We start from the raw sequence: 12,802 nt of genomic DNA, 5'->3' as shown, positions 1-12,802 counted from the left end.
CTAGTCTGTGCATAGCAGCACTCATAGGTATGACGGACTGCGAAGCCCTAGAAGAAATGCTTGCACAATTGGAAGAACTTGAGGAGGAACAGTTCTTGGTTAGCTTTCATCAGCAGGTGCAAAAGCAGCATGAGAAGGCCCGACACAATCGCCATATTAAGTTGCACACCTTCAAGATAAATGATTTAGTACTGTTGTATGACAGTAAGTTTGATAAATTCCTAGGAAAGTTCATAATGCATTGGCTGGGACCATATGTTGTTAAGGAGGTCACTGATGGAGGTGCGACACAACTAGTCAAACTCAGTGGAGAACCTTTCCCAGGCAAATTGAATGGTGGTTGATTGAAGCCCTACACGGGTGGCTCGACTATCTGACTAGCCGATAGAAGCACAGTCTTCACACTCCAAGGATCTGACAGAAGGCGCGGGACTATAAACACATGCAGGGGATACATGCATAGATGCAGAGAAGCACTTCTAACACAACGGCCTCAGAACAACGCATGAAGCAGATCTAGCAAGCAGCAGCTCAGTGTGCTGCCAACCTTGCTGCAGTTTGAGCAAAGATGGAAGGACTTCGCACAAAGATATCCGTGCCGACAGAGTGACTTGAGGGTAAGTCATGATGTTTGTGTTGGGGGCCTATTGGTATGGAATGCCCCCAAGGCATGTTTTGGGGCTTAAAGCCCAAGTTTTGACCGAATATTCTTGCAAAAGCTCCACGAATTGTGGGCGCGGGGCACGAAATTATAATAGAGTCACTGGGTTGTCCACCCTAGTTTTTGTAATGTAATGTCAGTTGGATAGACCTACCCATGGTCTGCAAACCATGGGATTATATAAATAGAGCAAGGCTCTAAGTGTATAAGATAACTAATAGAGAAAAGAATAGAAGAAGATGAAAAGTATAAGTGATTGAGTCGAAGTGTAAAGTGTGTCTGTGGATCATAGAGTAGGAGAAGGCTCTGCAGCTGAGTGCGCAGAGGCCTAGTAGTCTACAGCTGAGTGCGCGGACCCCTGTAGTTGAGTGCGTAGGGCAAGTCGAGTCTGTAACTATTGGGGGAATCAATAAAGAGAAGTTTTACTATATTTCTATGTATCTTTTCCCGGTTTAATGCATGATTGGATATAGTTTGCAAGTATACTATTTATTTACTGCGCGAACCTATATGAGTGTTTTGTATAACTAATTATAAATTAATACTTTCAAGTAGGCGAAGGTAATTAACTAGTACTAGAAGATAAGTAAGATCTTGGGTAATAGCGCAAAGTGCGGCGTGAGAGCTCCACAGCCCTTGGTTAGGGCTATGCAAAGGCAATGTATCAAGCCGTGAGGAAAAGGAAAGAGCGTGAAGCAACGTACGTGCAAGAACAAACAGTGGACCAGTCAAACCTCTCAGACATCTCAAGGGTGAGAAAACCTAATTCTAGCACCCTCCCATACTACTTCGGGTGAGACTTCATTTTGCACTCCGTGGACTGTTGCCGAAAGGGCCAGTAGTACAGAGATTTATTTGGCCAATTAACTTTGAACTTGGGTCAAGCCCCAACAAGCCAACAATTGGATTCTTCAAGATAAATTTATACAAAATTTCCCACAATCACCTGGTTATGGACTGGTTCAGTAAAGAAAAATTGTACGGGATACCACGTGTCAGTGTTTCAACCTTTATCCCTGTTAGAGGTTGAATACAAAAACCCTAACTTCTTCGAACCATATCTCAGAAAATATAGTGAACCAAGATCTAAAATTTTTACACAAAGTTCACCAAGATTTCTGCTCCATGTGGTAGAAATTTCAGCTTCTTAAAAAAAAAAAAAAAATTATAGCAAAAATTCCAAGGTGACCTGTATGAAGCAATGAAACCCTAGAATCCAAAGCTCTTATACCAAATGATATGCAACCAGATCACAAAACATAAGAAAAGATAGATCAACAACTTGAAAATTAGCCTCTTCGAGGGGAAAACTTCCTTTACATCACATAAATGAACATTTCTTGGATGATTCAAATGAAAATATCTCCTTGGTATATATAGGAGTCCAAGAGGTCACAATATAATCAGAGCCTACATAACAATAATAATGTAAGGGCACAACAATAATAATAGTGGGCTTTTATGGGGCACAACAATAACAATAAGGGGGCTACACTAACAATAGCAATAAGGTAGGTACATTAGTATTATAAGGACATAACACCACATCATCTACAACATTGAAATAAATAATTGATTCCAGAATAGGCTCTAAACCTATATTCATGAAAACTCACCCTGCATGATTTACATATGCCTCATCATAGATAGAATTTTCATCCAACTTCACATTGGAATGCATAAATGCCATGGGATCAACACGAAATATAAAGGTCACCATCTAGTTGATCTAAAATGATCATATGTTAAACTAAAGTAGAATTGATTATGTCAACAGTGAATTCAATGTTAACTTAAAGTGCTTAAACCATGAGAACTACTTGAGAAGAAAGACTTTACGACATATGAGAAACATAAGCAAGATCTAAAACATAAGTGAAAACAAGAAAATACACAGTGATACCAAACAAGAAGATTGATTACGGAGTTCGTCCTTGATGGACTACATCTTCAGGTCCGCTTTCAAGACGGGGCAACTGCTTTATTAGGATTGAATTCCAAGGAGGTCGATTACACAACAAATTGACTAGACTAATTGTGCACACAGGCACTTCTGGTCACTGTCACAAGAAATATCTCTGAAATAGATTTCCAATGCCTATCACGGTTCCCAATTCTAACTCCCGATGCTCTTGTTACACTGAAAACAAAAACAGTCTATAACCTCCAGAATCTGCACATAAAACTCAAAAACCACTCTCCCTCTTCAATGTGCAACACTGCCTTTTATAACCCTACAAATTCACTCTAACCTCTTATTGAAGCCTCGAAAATCGGATCGACGACAAGGGGGATACCTGCCCGGTCCGGACCTTGGTTGGCAGCTCCTTATTCGTTTGGTATAGCAGGTCCGACTGGGGATAATGGGATCAGTTTCCCAATCTATGGGTGTGTGTGTGTGTGTAGAATTCGATGTTGCTAATATAACAATCCCTATCTAAGCTATTCTAATTAAGATGTGTTATCGCAGGGTTGCTCGATCGTGCTTATCGCAGAATCACAGATCGCTGTATCGTGCGATCGCAGATCGCAGTGTCACGCTATCGCAAGATTGTTATAATCGTTAAATGGTTATGTGTTTTTTATGCGATATTGCAATATGCGATATCGCATATCGGTCATCGGTGATTTTTTTTAAGGTTATTCCAATATGAGTTTTTCTTAATGTATGCGATGCCATGGAATTTGCATCGCACTTTCGCATTTTATCATTTTTACTCATAAGGAAATGCCATATCAGTCTTTGCGCGATGCAATGTTTTCTTAAGGAGTAAAATACATGAGTTTTAATTGAATTTTTTTAATTTTTACTAAGGGTCCCCACTTACTTAGTGTTATTGCTAATACTAAATAAGGAGGGGGGTTGTTGGTGGCCACAACAATTGGCGATTCACTTGGAAGAACCAGTTATCTCTGTTTTTCTATTGAATTTTTCAAACTTCCGAAACATAAAAAAATTTCAGAAAATTAAACTTTGTTATTGAAAGATAGAGTACATTATGCTCTAAATTGTCAATGATATTTTGTTTCAACCTCTTTCTACTCTAATTATTTGCTTCCTCAGGCTAGTCCTTGTATTTACATCAGTCATTACTTGGTCTTGTAAAGATAAAATAAAGTCTCCTCTGTAAACCAGTTTTAAATATTCTCATTTGTCGTAGGTAGAGCCTCTGCTGCCAGCAGGCGTTTATAGCCTCAACAGGGTTACCTGTTACCCAGCAATGATCCTGTATCCTACTTAAGGTGACCTACAACTTTCAAAGAAAAATCCATATCCACACTTATTGCTTTGATTTTCTTTTTTATTCTTAAAGAACAATGTCTTGGTTTGGTAGCCAAATTATGACATAGTCACTCACTTGATTTATAACTTTGCTGAACAAGCTGGCTCATGATGAGACCCCTTGTCTTTTGATTGCAACAATCTTGAGTCATTGCCCTGTTGTGGTGTACAGTATTGGCAAAGTCAGCAAGTTATAATATCTGTGGTAATGATAAGCTGGCTCGTGATGAGACCTCTCATTCTTCAAGATATAGTGTATCCTTGGATTACCCCTCTAAAAGCTGCAATTTTCCTTAGCAGGGAGGAAGTCATTGTTTCCTTAAGATAGCTCTGGACGACAATAATAGAGTTTTTTGGAAACAGCTGTTCTACAGAGAATCTTTATTTTGTTATTGACACCTTTCATTGTATTGAGATAAAACAATTTCTTCACTAAAGGTTGCTTTCATCAAATTCTTTGAAGTTGAAACTAGTATCATATCTAGGCTAAAGTTTTTAACTGTATCTATCAATAATAAAGATCATTTTTCCAAAATATTTGCTATTTATACAAGCGAAAAGTTCAAAATCTGAAAGAGAATTGGTGTCTTTTTCGTAAATACCTAATGTAACCATTCACAACTGGTTTTATTATGAAAAAAAAACTATTCTACAAAAATAGAAGAATAATCTTCTATGGAAAATATTTCTTGAGAATTTTTCCATTAACAGGCAAAGGATCCCTCTTACCTACTAAATCCTGTAACACAAATGTTGATGGACCTACGACTTCAACAATCTAAAAAGGACCAAGCCACATCCATTGAAATTTTGTATGTTTGCCCTTTTCTTCATGAGCCTTGTCCCACTTTAAAACTAAATCTCCCATCTAAAAATCTTTTCTGGTAATTATGTTTGAATCAAAAGAGGATTTTACTAGTGCTTAATGATGAGCATGCGTTTTCTTAGCTTGTTCTCGTTGTTCTTATAATTTAATTGTTTCCATTTGTCTTAGTTGTAAGGAGGAAGTGGGTACTTCATCAATGTATTGTACTAAAGACAAAGAGGGAATGGCTAAGTGAGTCGGAAGAACCACTTCTTTCCCATAAACTAAATTAAAGGGAGAAGTGCCGATAGAAGCTTTTTGCGTTATCCTATCTGCCCATAAAGCATATATCAAAGCCTTGTGTCAATTCTTTTGATTTTGGTCAACTGTTCTTTTAATAATCCTAATTAGGTTTTTATTTGTTGACTCAGCTAACCCATTACCTTGCAGATAGTAATTAGCCAAATACTTAAGTTTGAATCCTCTTTTAAGTGTAAATTCAGTCATTGCATTTCCAAAAGAGTATGATGCATTATCAAACATTAAAGCGGATGGCAATCCAAACCTGGTGATTATAAATTGATCTATGAACTCAATGATATTTTCAGAATTAGCCGTCTTGAGCGGAACTTCTTCTACCCATTTAGTAAAATAATTCGTTGCTGTGAGGATGTATCTATACTACTTAGAGGAGTGAGGAACGATCTCACCTATTATGTCCAATCCCCACTAACTGAAAGGTTGCTCGATGTTATTGGCTGTAGTGGCAGGGGCGGCTTCTTTTGTCTTCCAGCAGTAGTTTGGCAGACTTGACATCTTCTCACGTAACTGTGCGAGACTTTGAATAGTGTGGGCCAGTAATATCCTGCGCGTAAGATTTTATGTGCAGTAGCATCTCCAGCATAGTGTCCGCCTGCTGGCCCATCGTGGAGTTCCTGCAAAACTTTTCAGCTTCAGCTTTCTCAAGACACCTAAGAAGAACATAATCATAATTTTTTCTAAAAATAATATCATTTATGAGCTGATATTTTTTAGCTTTCAACCTTAGGGCTCTTTTCTTAGTATGATCAAGGTGTAAAGGAGCATACCCGTTCTTAAGATAATAAATGATATTAGCATATAGTGATTCTGCATTGTTTAGGCTTACCTCACACATTTGTACCTCTTCAGATGTAATTTCAGAAATTTGCGATGCTCCGTCCAGCATTTTGCAGAAGCCTTGACCTCTTAAAATGTTTGTTGGTTTGATCTCAATGTCATATTCCTGTAAGGCAGTAACCCAATTGGCCCTTTTCTCATCCACATCCTTCTGTACTAGAAGATTCCTTACCGCTGGAAACGGTACTATGATCTTAGTATGGGTTTTAAGTAAGAAAGGTCTGAAGTATTTGACCGCTTTGAAAACAACATAAGCTTGTTTCTCCACGTCTGAATAATTGATTTCAGCACCCTGTAAATTTGAGCTGAAAAACGCAATTGGATCTTCCGCTTTTTCTTGATTTGCTTGAGTTATAATTGCAGCATATGACTTATCTGAGGCAAATGTGTATAAAATAAAAGGCTCGGAAAAATTCAGGGTTGCTAAAGATGGAGCATTAATAATAGCTTGCTTGATCAGGTTGAATGCTTCATGTTCATCTTGACCCCATTTAAAATTTGAATTCTTTTTAATCATGGTTTGCAAAGGAGACACGATTCGTGAAAAATCTAGAACGAATCTCTTTACAAAATTGATTTGACCAAGGAAATATTGCATGGCTTTTTTGTTATGAGGTAGGGATATTTCAGAAATTTCTTTGATTCTATTGCGATCAATGTGAATACCGGATTTTGACACTACGAATCCTAGAAGTTTCCCTTCACTTAGTGCGAAAAAATATTTCTTTGGGTTAAGTGAAATTCCATACCTTAAACACCGTTGAAAGATTTGTTTTAGGTCTTTGAGATAGTCGCTTCGCTTCTTCAAGTACACTGTTATATCATCCAAATAAATTACTAAAGATTTATTGGCTAAACCTTTGAATGCAATGTCCATGGCTCTCTGAAATGTGGCACCAGCATTAATCAAACCAAATGGCATCTTCTGATATGCATATGTGCCCCATTTAGTTCTGAATGTGGTTTTCAACTGATCTTCAGGATGTACCAACACTTGATTATATCCTGAAAATCCATCCAAGAAAGACATTAATTCTGAGCCCGCCACTGCCTGCAGTATCTGCTCCATGGGTGGTAGAGGAAAATTATCTTTTGACAGGCTTTGTTAAGGTTCCGAAAGTCAATGCAAACCCTAATATCTCCGTTTTTCTTTCTAACGGGTATCATATTGGAGACCCATTTGGAATGTCTGACGGGAAAGATTATCCTAGCTTTTAGTAACTTATTGAGCTCAGTTTTTATCTGATTTTCTAAATTGGGGTGGATCTTTCTCAGCTTTTGTTGGACATGTTTTTCGTTATCGATCATGGGAATAGTATGTTGGATGATGGAAGTGTCTTATGTTTTCAGCTCATCATAATTCCAGGCAAAAACATTTTTATATTGTCTCAAAAGACGAATATACGCTAGTTTCTCTTCAGGGGCTAGGCCGAGGCCTAGATTAATGTTTTGTGGCTTAGCATCGGTCCCTAGGTTTACTAATTTGTAGTTCAAGGTTGAACTTTGGAGTTTTGAATTGGTAGACCTCTTAAACTGATCTTTCAAATCGTACAAGTCTTCTAACTTGACCACCGACTTAGGTATAGCATTATTAGTGCTATTTTGTTGCAATTGTCGATCGTGCTGGTCTTCGTCAATTATTTGCTTGGAGTAGGATCCTTCAGACGTGAGGAAATTTACGATATCAAGATCGTCATTTAATACTCTCCAATTTGTGATGTTGTCAGGAATGGATGGTCTAAAGATTAATTCTATTGAGAATCTATCTGGACTAAAATCTTCGGACGGAATAAGCTTAGAAGCTACGTTAGCCAAAAGGTCTGCACTTGCATTTTGGAGTCTAGGGATTGAAGAATATTAAACGCTATGAAATGCTCAGTAAGATCTTGTACTAAGGATTGATAGTGTTTTAAATGACCTGATAAGCAATGTATAGTGTTACTTACCTGCTTAACCACAATCTCAGAGTCTCCAAAAACTTGAAGATACTTGACGTATAACCCGATTGCTTTGTACAGGCCTTGAACCAAAGCCTTGTATTCTGCTGTATTGTTTGTGCAATCGAATTCGAGTCTGCATGTGAGCATGATCTTATCTCCTTCTAGACTAATCAGAACACATCCTTCTCCTTCTCCTTCGTTAGATCTAGAACCATCAAAAAATAATTTCCAAAACAAAGATTTATCTACAGGTTTATCTAAAAAATTGATACATTTTGAGCTATCAATTCGAGAAAAAATTTCGACCTGGGACAAAATAGAGTGTTCTAAATAGGGTGAAGCATGAGCATTGAAATTTCCGAGGAAAGAATCTACCGAGTAATTGCCAATGATGTTGCTGTTATACGCTACCGGTTCATTTTCTCCCTCTAACTCCGTTACTATGTACTTCTGGTGTAGCTCTCGTTCAACTTTTATTTGATTCGGTTTACCGTTGTAGGGCAGCCACATGTGCAACCAGTCGGTTGCGAAGTACCCATGGAGTTTTTCTGACCACTCCCTGCTAAGAATTAAGCCATAGAATTCTGGCATATCGGCAAGTAGAATGTCAATAACCTGACATACCTTCGGGTTGGATGACAATCTTATGGTTACTTGATTTAGTTTGCCAATCACTTCGACTTGAGATTGATCTAGCTGAACTATGCGCACTCCGGATTTCTCTGGTTGAACATTTAACTTGGCACATATAGATTTGGGCAAAATATTCGATGAAGCACCGGAATCTGCCAAACAATTGTGCACATTTTTATTGAAGATTTCATAAGTAAGGAGAAATGGGGGAGTGTGAGATATTGATCTTCCTCCAATTAAGGCGATGTCATTTGGATCAATCTTATTGATCATGTTAGTTGGAGGTCTTCCCATGTTATGGGAAGCTTGAGAAAGTACAGTGGCAGGCAAAGGTGCAACTGGCACGGCATGTAATTCTTTAATCATTATCTTCTGTTGATGTTTCAACTTGCTCAGTTCATAAAGAGTGATATTAGCCCTAGTCTTCTTCATGTCATCAATAATATTGTACTCCATTTCATCCGACACTATCAGTGTTTTAGATGGAGTTGTTTCATCTGCTTGGACTGGGCTAGTTTGAGTCACTTTAGATGTCATTTTCTTTGTTGTGACTTTATCTTTTGTTGCAGAGCTTGCGCTCTTCAGCTTAGGTGTAGTTTGGGGAGGATCAAGCTGATTTTTGCTTCGTGTGCTAACTGGAAATACTTCTTGATCTTCTTCTTGTGAGAGGATGAAATCCCACAGTCCTTGTAATTCCACAACTTCTTCGTCATCAGTCTGCCCTTCAGTGGCAATTTCCTCTTCCTCTTCCTCGGATTCAGCATTTGAAATGGCATTGGGTGGCTTTGCATCCATTGAAGGACCTCTTTTAGAAGATCTATAGGGATTTTTCGAAGAATTTTCTGCTACTTGCTTTTTTATGTCGACCATCTCATTGGACATGGTCTTTAGAACTTTCTGCAATCCTTCCAAATCAAAAGGATCTTTTTCTTGTTTCTTCTTGGAGTCTTCCTTGAAGGTGACTTTTTTGGACTTATGTTCCTCTATCACGGATCTCTTTTCCAGGGATATTATTCGTTTCTCTACTGTTATCGCCTCTTTCATGTTATCAGCTAAGGTTATTTTATTTTCCCTATCCACGAAGATTTCTATGCTCGATGGTAGAGAGGTAATATACCATTCACATCGTACTTCTTCGCTGGGCTGGGAAGCAGTAGGAATTTTGTTGAAATTTTTGTTGAACTGTAAACTGAAATCCTTGATAGGCTCTCTAGCTTCGGCTTTAAGATTGGATAGGTCATTGATTAACGTTTTCGTCAACCTGTCATCACCAAACTTGGTTAGGAATTGGTCCTGGAAGATGTCCCAACTTGTGATGGATCCGGAGGGTAATGAAAAGTACCATGACCTGGTTGTTCCTTGCAGTGTATAGGGAAAAAGCCGAACAACAGCATCTTCATTAGTAACTCCATTGAGATTAATGGAAAGCATGAAGTTGTTTATGTGCTCTTCTACTAGCATGCCTGCCTCGGGATTGAATTTAGGCAACCATTTCTCAGGATGGGCCAGTATTTGACTCAAGGGTAGAGGCATTAAGACTGCCCCAGGGTTATTCCATGGAGACTGGGCCATTTTTGAACTGCAAACAGAGGAAAGCGCAGAAGATGATCCCTGTGGCTGGGAGGATGAGGATACTATGAACGTAGATGATTGAAGAGGGGTTGTGGGGGTTCCAGTGGATGGACGGACGATGATCTGGAGTGGAGGTGTGGATGGTTGACTTCGCGGTGAAGTAGTTGAGATGGACGATGCTGACGAAAGAGTCCCATTGTCAGACTCTTGCGGTGATTTCCTCGCTCTTTTCCTGTTGGGAAGAGGTAATTCGGTTGGCTGGACACCAAAATTTTTACTCTTTAGCCTGGTCAGGGGATGAGCAGGGTTGTGCTGCGAAGTCACATTGCCTTGAGATTTATCAGACCTTTGAGGAGAAATGGAAAATCGCTGAAGTTTGTGAATCAGGGATTCGACTTCAGGAAGTTCAACGGTAGATTGTTCTGAAATATCAGGGTGTGTAGCAGCGGTTGATACTCAAGTGACTTCTGACTCTGGATTTAAATGTAATGGGGAAGTCGGGGGAGATGATGAGGGCGATTTACTCTCAGAATGGTATTCAAATTTAGATTTACTTGCCATTCATATTTCGACCCTCCTTCTAGCGCAAAATATGTTGAAGCCCCGAAAATCGGGTCGACAACAAGGGGGATACCTGCCCGTTCCGGACCTTGGCTGGCAGCGCCTTATCCGTTTGGTATATCGGATCTGACTGGGGATAATGGGACCACTTTCACAATCTATGGGTGTGTGTGTGTGTAGAATTCGATGTTGCTGATCTAACAATCCCTATCTAAGCTATTCTAATTCAAACTTTAATCTAATTCTATGCTATTGTAATCTAATAAACAACACATCTAAGTCTATGCTAACCCGGGATGTAATTCTTCTATTATGCGATCTAAAGAGATTTCAAATAACAACTGGTAATAAAGATCATTCAGCGATTATAATAAAGGAAATCAATTAAGATGAACCACTTTGCATAAAAAGTTAGGCGAAACAGTTGTGAACAGCATATTGCATAATGAGCTATTCATGCATTAAACATAAATAAATATCTACCACCATACAAAAGTGCCAAATGATAACTCAAGCATTCATGCAATAATACATAAACAACTAAAAACTGTATATCACTTTAACATATAAGCAGAAATGGTCAAGAGATAAAAGTACCATTTATGACTAGTCCTACTCATAAGCTTCAAGCAACAATGATTTATTTCTCCTTGCTCTAACATCTACTAAGAGTACAAAAGTGCAACATCAGTAGCAGACATCAAATGCAAACATCAACAAATCTTGATCCATTCATTTACCAAAACCTCCTCTGAGGGTGCAAAAGTGCATGTTCTGAGGACAAGTTTTTGATAAATTTCTGGACCCTTCTCTAAATGCATGAGAAGGGTTTAAATACTACTAACTAAATAACTTAATTACACAGATTCAGGATACGGTTTAAATGACCGCCCTTTTTCTAAGCAAAACTATTTCTAAAAATTAAATCTAATATCTAACTATTTCTACATTTTCTCCTTAATGTTGCGAGCATTCAATATTTTCCTGGGTAGAGTCGGCTGACTGTCTTCCGCTTTTGGTTGAGCTAAGCAAACAGAAATGGTAAGAGCTGGCACCATATTTTCAGCAAAATAGAAGATATACTTGAGAATCATCCTCTGGCTATGTGGATTTACTGTGTATGCCCAGTAATAATCCAAGTTCCACTTGGTTAATCCTCAAATTGCTTCTGCTTTTGCTTTCTTGCGTTTTCCGGGCTTACGAGTGATTGAGCAGTTAGGGACTTTGCTTTTTGAGAAATTTTCTCAGCGATGCGCGATAGGCGCTAATTGCGCATCGGAAACTGCCTCCGTTCTTTGATCTGGGCCTTTCTGGTGCGTTTTTCGTCTTTAGCGCCTTTTCCTTCACCGGGTATAAGCTTAAAAATTTTGTAAACATACCGCTTTCGTGAGCTTCTGACCTTGAGCGTTAAATCACCTGTTGATATCAGCATTGTTCAACTACTCATTCAACCATGGCTCTGACTAAAAGATCTGTAATGGATAGCTCAGCAACGCTCTGGAATTTGCGGATCTGTTGCATGCGATATCCGTTTATGAGGGCATCTCTTCTCTATTTCCGAGCATTGGAACTTTACCCTTTTCCTTTATTGCTTCCTGCACATTGCTTCATGTTGTTTCTATTTTTCATTCCTGCAATTCACACATGAGGAGAGAGTAATGATAATAAAAATCGACAAGAATGCTCTGAGCTCTACGGATGTAAAAAAACATGCCACCTGACGTGAACTAACTCTTTGAAAAACACAAAACTGTCTTTCATTAACACTTGGCATATCATTCATTAATTTTCATTAAAGCGTGTATCCAATTTTTAGTTTATGGACAACTTTTCTTGAATGTTGAGCCGGGGAAAATTTGTGATGGACAATTTCTTCGATTCACATCACAGCATCGCATCATCGCAGTATCGCATTATCGCATTTTTCATTAAGATGTGTTATCGCAGGGTTGCCCGATCGTGCTTATCGCAGAATCACAAATCGTTGTATCGCGTGATGGTAAGATCACAGATTGCAGTGTCGCGCTATCGCAAAATTGTTATAATCATTAAATGGTTATGTGTTTTTTATGCGATATTGTGATATGCGATATCGCATATCGACCATCGACGATTTTTTTTAAGGTTATTCCAATATGAGTGTTTCTTAATGTATTCAATGCGATGGAATTCGCATTGTGCTTTCGTAG

The sequence above is a fragment of the Pinus tabuliformis genome, chromosome 3_1 (assembly GCF_031772625.1).
Source record: "Pinus tabuliformis cultivar Carrire ecotype Pingquan chromosome 3_1, CPIR1, whole genome shotgun sequence".
NCBI classification, from domain to species: domain Eukaryota; kingdom Viridiplantae; phylum Streptophyta; class Pinopsida; order Pinales; family Pinaceae; genus Pinus; species Pinus tabuliformis.
Note: the sequence above shows the minus strand (reverse complement) of the source record.